The following is a 12029-nucleotide window of genomic DNA, read 5'->3' as shown; positions in this document are numbered from 1 at the left end:
TAATGTAAATAACTGTATTTTCCAAACAAAAAATTAATGAGAATAGCAGCATTGTTTTACAGTGTTAAAAACCTCTTTACTGGTGAAACCCCGTCTCTACTCAAAATACTAAACTTAGCCGGACATGGTGGCGTGCACCTGTAATCCCAGCTAGTTGGGAGGCTGAGGCAGGAGAATCACTTGAACTCAGGAAGCAGAGGTTGCAGTGAGCCAGGATGGCACCATTGCACTCCAGCCTGGGCAGCAAGAGTTAAACTCCATCTCAAAAAAACAAAACAAAACAAAAACAAAACAAAAACAAAAAAACCCTACTGTCCACTTTCATCCAAAATTGCTAGATTCTTATATCTGCTTCTTCATTTTATCTGTTGTATTTACTTTGATTGAAGAATATGAAAAACACTGACCTTGCACAAATGTGTAATTGGAAAAAAATGAATATTTTAATAGCTGTTAATGTAGCTGTGGATATTCTTCCTTGATATTACACAAAAACTTAACAAATAGTTATTTCTTAAGCATTACAATGTAGAATCTGAAACCATGTTAATCATTTCTGGTCTTTGCTATTCATGTATTGAAATCCATTGGTCTTTCTTGTACTCAGAATGGATCTTTTTATCCATTTTTTTAACATCATCCATTGGTAATTGGAAATATTAGTTATTTGAGTTATGCAGATTTTCTAAATTGATACATTTCATTACACTAGTCAGAAACCATACTCTTTGTCACCTGTGATGTCATTAGAAAAGTGTTAAGTATGGGAAGCTATCAAGCTTATGGTTGCAGATGCAAATTTTGAAAAATTCTAACTTCTGCTTGAAAACCCATTGTTTTTTCAAGTGACAACAATACTGTCAGTTACTTTTTTGGAAGTGACAGGCTCTCTTTGTACACTTTCAAGGAAATAGCTGCCAAACTCTCAAGTTGATAGAGCAATAATTTGTTTTTTTGATATTGTTTCAAGTAAAAATAGTGTTCCATGAAAGAAGGGGCCAGTTCAGCTTACAACTCAGTTGCAAAGTGTTTTTTTCTTAGGACAGCCATCATACTTTTGCATGCAGTAGAAGTGCCTTATGTATATTTCCCATTCCATCACAAGGAATATTGTTATTAAGATGTATACATCCAGGCACAGTGACTCACACCTGTAATCCCAGCACTTTAGGAGGCCAAGGTGGACAGATCATGAGGTCAAGAGATCGAGACCATCCTGGCCAACATGGTGAAACCCATCTCTATTAAAAATTTAAAAATTAGCTGGGCATGGTGATGCACGCTGTAGTCCCAGCTACTCAGGAGGCTGAGGCAGGAGAATTGCTTGAACCCGGGAGGTGGAGGTTGTAGTGAGCTGGGATCACGCCACTGCACTCCAGCCTGGTGACAGAGTGATACTCCGTCAAAATATATGTATGTGTGTACACATATATATCTCTCTCGAAGGGTTGAGATTTACAAAATTTAATAATTTTTACTGCTTCATCAAAGCATTCTTTTTTTTTTTGAGACGGACTCTTTGTCACCCAGGCTGGAGTGCGGTGGCACGATCTTGGCTCATTGCAACCTCCACCTCCTGGGTTCAAGTGATTCTCCTGCCTCAGCCTTTCTAGTAGCTGGGATTATAGACACCTGCCACCACACCCAGCTAATTTTTGTTTTTTAATAGAGGTGGGTGGGGTTTCTGCCATGTTGACCAGGCTGGTCTCAAACTCCTGACCTCAGGTGATCTGCCCATCTCAGCGTCCCAAAGTTCTGGGATTACAGCCATGAGCATTCTTAATGGAAACTGGAATTCTTTTTTCCTACTGGTGAGTGTGTGGTGGTGAAGAACCTAATGGCTGCTAGTATATTTGGGTACCACTGCCTTCATTCATGCTGAGCTGCTAGCAGTTTCATCTACCATTATTGTACCATTAGTGCAAAAGTCAACACAGTCAGAAAGGCAAATGTTTCATTATGAAAATGATTTTAACCTTGTGAATCCCCTGAAAGTGTCTTGAAGACCCCCAGGAGTCCATGACCACACTATAAGAACAGCTGTCCCACCAAATTGAAGGAAGATGAAGCTTCAAGAAAATCACTGAGGGGGTTGCTTCCAAGAAGTGGAGATTGGCACCCTCCCTGGATGTTTGTGGAACTTCCGAGTCAGTAGGCAAATCCTGGGCTGCCGTCACAGGTGAAGGGATTCTTGGGAGAACTTGGCGTGCCTATCCTGGAATCTGGGGGGGACCACAACATAGGATTGTGCATTTTAAACATTCATTAAGAAGGCTGGCTGAGGACAAGAATAGGGGCTGAGGGAAAAGGGTAATTTGTCCATTCAGATGAGGTGCTCTTTTACAGCCTGCACAAGGCATAATGTGTATCAGTGGCAGCTCCAGGTTGGAAGCATGCATGCACCCAAGGACTTCCTACCTGGAGATTTCTAAAATCATGAGGCTAGCTGGAGTAGCCCCCAATAGTATGGAGAGATGGGATGGGACTGTGCATAATGTGTGTCTTGGTCCTCTGAGACTGCCGTAACAAAAATACCAAAAATACCATAGACTGGGTGGTTTATAAACAACAGAAATCTATTCCTCGTGGTTCTGGAGGCTGGGAAGTCCAAGATCACGGCAGATTTGGTGTCTTGTGCGGGTCTGCTTCCTGGATCATAGATGGCTGTCTTCTCACTGGGTCCTCATGTGGTGGAAGGGGCAAGACAGTTCTGTGGGGCCTCTTTTATAAGGGTACAAATTCCATTCATAATCACTTAGTAAAGGCCCCACCTCATTATACCACCATATTGGGGATTAGGACTTCAACAAAGGATTTTTGGGGGACGCAAGTATTCCATCTATTGCCTTGTGCCTAGGAAGAAAATGAGGCATCTTCTACCCAGCCTAGTTCCCCACAACCATTTGAGAATGTTAAAGAGGATGTCAGAGGTTCTCAGGGCTTCATGCAAGGTAGCAGAGTGCTAAAGGAAGGGGCAGGGGACAGGAAGATGTCCAAAGCTGATAAGAGGATGGATACCCCACAAGGTAAAGGATCATTGAGAGAGATTAGAGGGGTCAGGGACATCTGGGGCAGCAGGCGCCAGGATGAGGCTCAATATTACCTCTAGAAAACCATGCATGTCATCAACACAGAGAGGACTGCATCAAACAGAGCAGACCAAGGGCATCTCCTCACCCTCTGCCAGCAGATAACTTATCTCTTCTTCCTAACTCTCAATTGCCTGCAAGGTTAAACCCAGGCAGGGGAGGGGAAAGGAAGTGAACTAGTACTGCTTGTGTCCTCCCCTGTTTTCCCCATTCCCACCATACAATGCTTTTCCCCATTCCCACCATACAATGCCCAGAGACAGAAGAAGGAAGAGCAGCAGTTCACAATGCCCTTATTCGAGTTGAGACAGCCTGGGAGTTTGAAATGGACATTCAGAACCATAGTCTTAAACTAGACTGAATTGAGTTTCAATTGCCTGATGTGTCAAGAAAATAATTGGATCAGTTTATGTTCTTGATAAGGTATCTGCTACACTGTGAGGAAGATTTAATACAATATAACTAAAGGTAGTGAATGAAATAAATAGAATTGTTATGTGCTTATTCCCCCAAAGAGCTGAGGCCACAAATCAATCACGTTTAAACAACTAAAACTGGCTGTAAAGCACAATGACCAAGATTCCTTTCAGCCACCTCCCTAAAGTATCCATGGAAGTAAAAATAAGTGTTGTCTCTTTTTCTGCCCATCATTGGCTAGAAAACTCCATGGAGTAATGAAGGGAGCATTGGGTAGAGTGAAGATACACAGCTTCTATCTTCCCAGAAACCTCTATCCATTGTCACTGTACCTCCACATCCCATCTGACACCAGTGGACTGCTAATTGCATTACTTTGCTTGTCCTCTGGCCACAAAGGTGGACATGTAGTTAAGGCTTGGCCAAACATGACTCCCCATCTCCTTGCTTACAACAATTAGTGTATTGGGCAGACTAAGACCAAAGCAGGCCAATCAGAGTGCCATCAAGTGAACTAATCTATGGTTGCTAGGGCAAGAAGTTGTTTTCTGTTTTTTTCTAAAACCATGGTGCTGTAAGGATGAACTAAGCCTGTTGCTGGTAAGGACCCTCTTTAGTGGATAAAGGTGAAGAGCTGAGAAGAAAATAGGGCTGAGGGGTAGAGAGAGAGACCGCTGGTGATGTTGTCATTGGACCCCCTGGGTCCACCTTGGACTGAAACTCTGAAAGATGCCCCTTGGACTTCCAAGTTCTGGGCCTATTGCTCTTTTGTAAAATTTTTTTCTGAGACAGGGTCTTGCTCTGTCATCCAGGCTGGAGTGCAGTGGCATGATCATGGCTTACTGCAGCTTTGACCTCCTGAGCTCAAGTGACCATCCCTCCTCAGCCTCCCAGGTAGCTGGGACTACAGCTTCATGCCACTACACCTGGCTAATTAAAAAAAAAAATTTATAGAGATGGGGTCTCCCTATGTTGCTCAGGCTGATCTCAAACTCCTGGGCTGAAGCAATCCTTTTGCCTTGGCCTCCAGCAGTCTTCCTGCCTTGCCCTCCCAAAGTGCTGGGATTACAGGCATGAGCTACTGTGCCTGACCTTTTGATTAAGATAAGAAAACTTGGGGTTTTACTGTTCTTTATGATCAAAACCAGTGTGAATACACTGGACTCCAGATTCAGCTATTTCAGTTACATAGGAGCGTGGGCAACTTATTAAACTTTATTAATTTTTAGATTTATTTATTAATTCACTTATCCAATAAACATTTATTGAACATATACTAAGTAAACTCAGCACCAAAGATGAAAGATGAAACTATTTGATTCCTGTCTTTAAGGAGCTCACCGTCTTTGGAGAGAAAAAAAAACGACCACAAAACAAGGAAATATTGTTTTAAAATTCAAGGTGAGTACAGAGAAAGCATATAAACATAAGTCTGTCTGGAAATTTCAGGCAAGGCTTTGAGTTTGAGACTTGCTGCCAGAGAGACAAGGGCATTCCAGATAGAGAAGAGCACCAGCAAGGCATGGAGGCAGGAGAGGGGTGGGCATACGATAGCTCTAGCATAGTGTGGGAGACAGGGAGAGGCGGACTGTAAGTCAAGAGAGGTGGACAGGGTCAGATCAGAAACTACATCATGCAGAAAGGTTTTGCCTAAGTCATGGAGAACCACTGAAGGATTTGCAGTAGGAGAGAAAGATTGGATAGGATTTGAAAGATTAAAAAACCCAAACAAACAACACAATTCCAGATGACTGAAACAGGGCAAGACTGGAGACAAAGAGAACTAAGAGATCAAATGGTGGTAAGAGTAGGAGGTTGAAGAAGGTGGCTGTTGAAATCGTTTGTGTGAGATGGTGCGTGGTTGGGCTAGGTCATATATCTAAGTGGTGAGTAGATATTCTAATTGAGTAGCCAGAACATGTTGGCTCTTTGGATGTGGATAAGCAGGGAGAGGATTATATGTTACTTAACGGGTTTATGATAAGAATAGTTCTTACATTTCTGAGATTCTTAACCTTTTGGGAGTCATAGATCCCTTTGAGAATTTTATGAAAGCATAAAATTGTCTTCTCATAAATATGTCTTCCCATAAATATAAACATATATAAATATGTCTTCTCATAAATATAAACATGCATAATAATAATAGCTACCATTTGCTAAACACTATGTTCCAATCACTGTTCTAGATACTTTATTTATTTAATTGTCACAGCAAACCTATGATTTGGTACTATTTTTTATCCCCATTTTATGGTTAATAAACTTGAAGAGGTGAAATAATTTGCCCAAGTCACACAGTAAACAGCAGACCAGAAGTTGAACCAGGTTGTCCAACTCAAGCTCTGTGATTTAATGACTATGTTTCACCAGCCCTCATACACAGGTACCTGTATTAGTCCATTTTCACACTGCTGGTAAAGACATACCCGAGATAAAGACATATCCAAGACTGGGCAATTCACAAAAGAAAGAGGTTTAATGGGCTTACAGTTCCATGTAGCTGGGGAGGTCTCACAATCACAGCAGAAGGCAAGGAGGAGCAAGTCTTGTCTTACATGGATGACAGCAGGCAGAGAGGGCTTGTGCGGGGAAACTCCATTTTTAAAACCATCAGATCTCATGAGACTCATTCACTATCATGAGAACAGCACAGGAAAGACCTGCCCCCATAATTCAATCACCTCCCACTGGGTTCCTCCCACTACATGTGGGAATTATGGGAGTCAAAATTCAAGATAAGATTTGGGTCAGAACACAGCCAAACCGTATCAGTACCTACGCTGTGCCTACAGTTCAGGAAGTCAGAGATTCCTCCACCCAAAGTCCATCCACTGCCCCTTAAAAGTCCAGATCTGGCAGTAAGAACACCTGCTATAAATGAAGTCATTGGTCAACTCTAGGGAGTGAGATCAGTGTAAGGGATTCCCATCAATGATTTTGGGTACCCTCAAACCTACCTTCCATCACTGTGGTTGAAAGAAACCAGCTTTATGGCCTAACCCAGTGATATTATGTCTCTCCCTAAAGGAGCATTTGAAAACATTTTTTTGTTAGATTCCTCATGAAATGTTAATAACAGATATACTGTTTATCAGTTTATGTTCTGTGTGTGTGTGTGTGTGTGTGTGTGTGTGTATGTATGCTTTATACATAAAAAATAAGATTTTTTCAGTCTCTCCTCCCACTTAGAGTCAACTTTTCCCTGGTTAGCGGTGTCATGTTACCATTGAGATACACACTCTAACCCTAACCATCTACCTACTAAAACTGTTTTCAATAACTCTCTGTCTTAGCCTACTAGAAAGAGACTTACCTCCCTTGATGGCTTGAAGAAGCTGCTCTGCTGTGAGAGGACTTATGAAGATTGCCTTTTGGTATGAAAAACCTGCAGGCAGTCTCAGAACTGACAGTAATTCCCAGCCAATGGCCAGCAAGAGAACAGGACCTCAGTTCTACAATCCCAGGGAAATGGATTCTGCCACCAACCTGAGGGAAGAAAGGAGGAAAGGGTGGGGAAGAGGGAGAAAGGAAGGAAGGGAAGGAGAAAAGGAGGAAGAAAAGAGAAAAAAAAAGAGAAAGAAGTAAAATTGAAGGGGAAACTGGATTAGATGTTAACTAATATGTATTGTAGGACAAAGAGAAATAGAAAATTGCCATTTTGCAACAAACTTTGAGGAGATGCCAAAACCACTGAGTGAAAAGTTATTGAGAAACTGGTTATTTATACCATCTCAAAGGATAACTCCATGAATTATTTAGTAATTACAAAAGGTTAAAAGGAACCTCTACAATGGGAAAATCTGGCACTATCACCTTAATCAAGTGATCAGAATTACCATCACTAATAATGAAAAAAACAGATATTCTGTGTCTCCAGAAGTGATGCTCTGGAGACATCATCGTTTATGCAGTATTCCCGTCTTTTACACCAGAATCTAATCATAAGGAAACAATCAGACCATTCTGCAGAACAACTGTCCTGGGCTACAAAACATCTCAATGTCATGAAAGACCAAATAAGAAGGAGAAATAAAATGTAGCACTTTTCTCGATTAAAGGAGACACAATGGACATACAAACATAGCAACTAAAAGCAATAAAACAATGGGTGATCATGGTTTGAATCCTGGATCAATTAAAAAAAAACTATTAAAGACATTTTGGGGCATCTTCAGGAAATTTGAATGTTTGTTACTATGCAACATCATTGCAGCAATATTAATGGCTCAAGTGTGATACCTGCGGGAGAATGTCCTCATTCTTAGGAGATTCATGCTGAGTAGTTAGAAGCAAAGGGTTGTGGTATTTGCAACTTCTTTTCAAATGATTCCATCAAAAGAGTGTGTGTGTGTGTGTGTGTGTGTGTGTGTGTGTGTGTGTGTACATATATAGAAAAAAGCAAATGTAGCAACAATTGATAGGTGTGATGGTTGGTATTAAGTGTCAACTTGATTGGATTGAAGGATGCAAAGTATTGTTTCTGGTGTGTCTGTGAGGGTGTTGCCAGAGGAGATTAACATTTGAGTCAGTGGACTAGGAAAGGAAGACCTACCCTTAATGTGGGTGGGCATCATCCAATCGGCTGCCAGCAAGGCTAGAAAAGGCAGATGGAAGAAGGTTGAGTAAGTTGGCTTGCTGAGCCTTCAGATTTTCATTTTCCTCCCATGCTGGATGCTTCCTGCCCTTGGACATCAGACTCCACGTTCTTCGGCCTTTGGACCCTTAGACTCAAACCAGTGGTTTGCCTTTAGCCACAGATTGAAGGCGGCACTGTTGGCTTCCCTACTTTTGAGGCTTTGGGACTCGTATTGAGCCACTACTGACTTCCTTGCTCCTCGGCTTACAGAAGTCGTGGGACTTTGCCTTGTGGTCATGTGACCCAATTCTCCCTAATAAACTCCCTTTGATAAATACATCTCTCCTATTAGTTCTGTCCCTCTGGAGAGCCCTGACTAATACAATAGTTTAGGTGAAGGACGAAGTTCGTTGTACTGTTCTTTAAATTTTCTATAGTTTTGAATTTTTTCAAAATAAAATTTGGATACAAACAAAACGGTTTCCAAATTACACGACCGCTCATATTTGTGAATCCCAGAGGCTTCCAGTGATAAGCATGTCACTTCACACACATTATCTCAGCTAATGCTTACCAAATTTAAAAGTTGTTGAATGAATGAATTCATCATTTATCAGGTACTTGCATGAATGATGAATTAATTATTATGCTAATTTTCTAGCTGTAGAAAACTGAGGCTCAGTGATGCCAACATTTCTAAGGTCTCACTGTTAAAAAGTGGCAGAGCCAAACCTCCCCAAACATGGCCCCATGACTCCTCCCCAACAGACAAACTTCCCACACAGACCAGACTCCACCAGCTGGTCATGGGTGCATATGAGATGCCATGTCCAGAAGTTGGTGCTCCTGGAAGTTTCTAGAAATCAACAGGGAGCAGCATTTACAGGCTGCTTTTGAAACATGTTGACTGCCTGGGAAGCCCTGTCATCCATTCTTTGGGCTTATTTGCACCTTCCGGTTACTGTTAACATCTTTTGCCCCTTTGCAGTAATTGAGATTGTAAATTTTAAGAAGCATAGCCTTTTGTACATGTAATAAAGGATTTTGTTGCCGGTTACTGCTACCCAAAGCAGTCCAGAAATTTTCTCCAGTGGACTGTAGCAAGGGCATACCTGCACTACTCTGTAGGCTGCCAAAGGTATCCTTTAAACATTTTAATCTCACTGGATGTTTGAATAAACTAAGGCCAAGTAGGTAAAATGACTTGGCCAAGTTGATGTAATAAACTTGGGAACAAATACCATTTCCCAGAACTGTGGGTCATAGTTCCACTAGACTCTTGCTTCTCAACTGGTAGACAGAAGGATCACCAAGGAGGCTTGTTAAAAATACAGACTCCCAGTCCCCCTTCTTGGAAATTGTGATTCAGTAGCTCTTGACAAGGCCTGGGAATCTGCATTTTGAAAAAATGCCCCAGGTGAATGTAATGTTGGAACTTACCAGACTCTACTTTGAGAAACATCACTCTAAACTCTCCGCTCCATGCTGACGAGGAGCAGGTCTTCTCATATCTGTTTCTCCAGTGACTCATAGAGTGCCTGTCACATGGCAAGTGCCTATGGCATTTCAACAAATATTTGTCGAGTTCCTGTGAGATGGCAGGTTCTATTCCAGGTATTTGGGATATGTCAGTGGAGAGACAAAGATAAAAAAACCCTTGACCTCAAGGAGCTTGAATTCCAGCAAAGTGTAGAGAACAACAAACCAAAAATGTTTAAATAAATAAATAATATGTTATGTTAGCAGATGATAAGAATGTTGGGGAAAAGAATAGCAGGGGAAGGATCAGGAGTTTGGATCAGTACTGTTTACAGTTTCGTTTGGTGGTTTTGGTGAAGGTGGGGTTCATAGAGAAGATGACCTTTGAGCAGTGGCCTGAGGGAAAGGCAGAATGGACCATGCAGGCTTCCAAGGGGAAAGTATTCTAAGCAGAGGGATCAATGAGTACAAAGACCCTAAGAATGGAGCGTGCCTCATGTGTTCAAAACAGCGAGGAGGCCTGTGTGGCTGGAACGGAAAGAGGCAGGAAGGAGGTAGTTGGAGGTGAGGTCAGAGAGGTTGTTAGCTGGGGGTGAGAGGGTGAGGAGCGTTGGTGATGGGGAGCAGAGAGGTCGTGAAATACCTTTAGGTTTCTATGATAACTTTGGCTTTTACTCCAAATGAAATAGGAGCCATTGCAAGGTTTCAAGTAGAAAAGTGATGTAATCAGATTTACATTTTAGAAGGATGCTTCTAGCTCTAGCATTAGTGGGGCAAGGGAGTAAGCCTGCAAAGCAGTGAGGAAGATATTTTAATATTCAGGCCAGAGACGATCATGGCATGAACCATGATAACAGTAAAAGAGTGGTAAAGGCTTGGAGGGTTCTGGGCTTATTTTGGAGAGGAAGCAGCAGGGTTTCCTGGTGGACTCGATGTGGAGTAGAGAGAGGGAAGTCAAGGATGACTCCACGTTTTCTGGCCTGAGCAACTGGAAGGACTGAGTTTTCATTCACTGAGATGGAGAAAAATGCAGGCGGGGTGAGTGTGGGGGAGACCCACAAGTCAGCTTAGGAGATATGAAGATCAGGGTATCTATTGAACATCCAAGTGTAGGTAGTTGGCAATATGAGCGGGTACCAGAGAGAGCTCTAAGCTGGAGATATGTACTTGGGAGTCATTGGCATAGAGTTGGTCTTTAAAGCCATGAGACAGGACAAGGTCACTTCAGAAGCAAAGGTAGAGAAGAGGACCAACGGCTGAGGCCTTCCTTATGTCAAATAAAAAAGGAGGAACCAATAAAGGAGACTGAAAGGGCAGAAGGGAAACCAGAAGAGCATGGCATCTGAGAAGCCAAGGGAAGAAATTCTTTCAAGGGGAAGAGAGACTGGAATGCAATGTCAACTGTGTCAGATGCTGCATTCTAGTCAAGTAAGATAGACTTTGCACTGAGAATGGACCATTGGCTTTAGGAACGTGGAGGTCACTGGTAACCTTGAGAAGAGCAGTTCAGCGGCAGAGTAAGGTCAAAGGCTGACCAGAGTAGAGAGTGACACAGGTTACTACAGCAAATATAAACAGCTCTTTGCGGGGGTCTATTAGTTTTCTATTGCTGTGTAACAAGTTAGCACAAACTTAGTGGCTTAAAATACATGCAGTTATCATCCTACATTTTCCATGGGTTGGGAGTCTGGACAGGGGTTAGCTAGGTCCTCTGCTTGGGGTGTCACCAGGTGAAATCAATGTGTCTGCTAGGGTGGATTCTCATCTGAGGCTCAGAGGTCTCTTCCAAGCCCACTCAGTTGTTGGCACAGTTAAGGTCCTTGCAGCAGTTATTTTTTTGCAGACTGGCAGCCAGCAGTCACTTTCAGCTCCTAGAGGTGACCCTCAGGCCTTTGCCATGTACCCCCCTTCACAGACCTTCTCACAGACTAGCAGTTTGCTTGGTATTGGCCAAAAAGAGAGCATCTCTGACACTTCATCTTCTCATAAAGGGCTCACCTGATTAGGTCAGGCCCACCCAGGATTATCTCCCTTTTGATAAACTCAAAGTTAGCTGATTAGTAACCCAATCAGAAGTGTAGTATTTCATCTTATTCACTGGCCCCTCCCATACTCAAGGAGAGGGGACTATACAAGGTGTGTACATGGCAAGTGGGAGAAATCCTGGGGCTTAGAATTCTGCCTGCCACAAGGGGTTTTGCGGCTAGGAAAATGGGGTGGTAGAGTCTGGGAGTGGTGCCTCACACCTGTAATCCCAGCACTTTGGGAAGCCGAGATGGGTGGATCACCTGAGGTCAGGAGTTCGAGACCAGCCTGGTTAACACGGTGAAGCCCCATCTCTACTAAAAATACAAAAATTAACCGAGTGTGGTGGCAAATGCCTGTAATCCCAGCTGTTTGGGAGACTGAGGCAAGAGAATCACTTGAACCCAGGAGGTGGAGGCTGCAGTGAGTGGAGATCATGC

This window comes from Macaca mulatta, chromosome 11 (genome assembly GCF_049350105.2).
Source record: "Macaca mulatta isolate MMU2019108-1 chromosome 11, T2T-MMU8v2.0, whole genome shotgun sequence".
Classification (NCBI taxonomy): Eukaryota; Metazoa; Chordata; class Mammalia; order Primates; family Cercopithecidae; genus Macaca; species Macaca mulatta.
Note: the sequence above shows the minus strand (reverse complement) of the source record.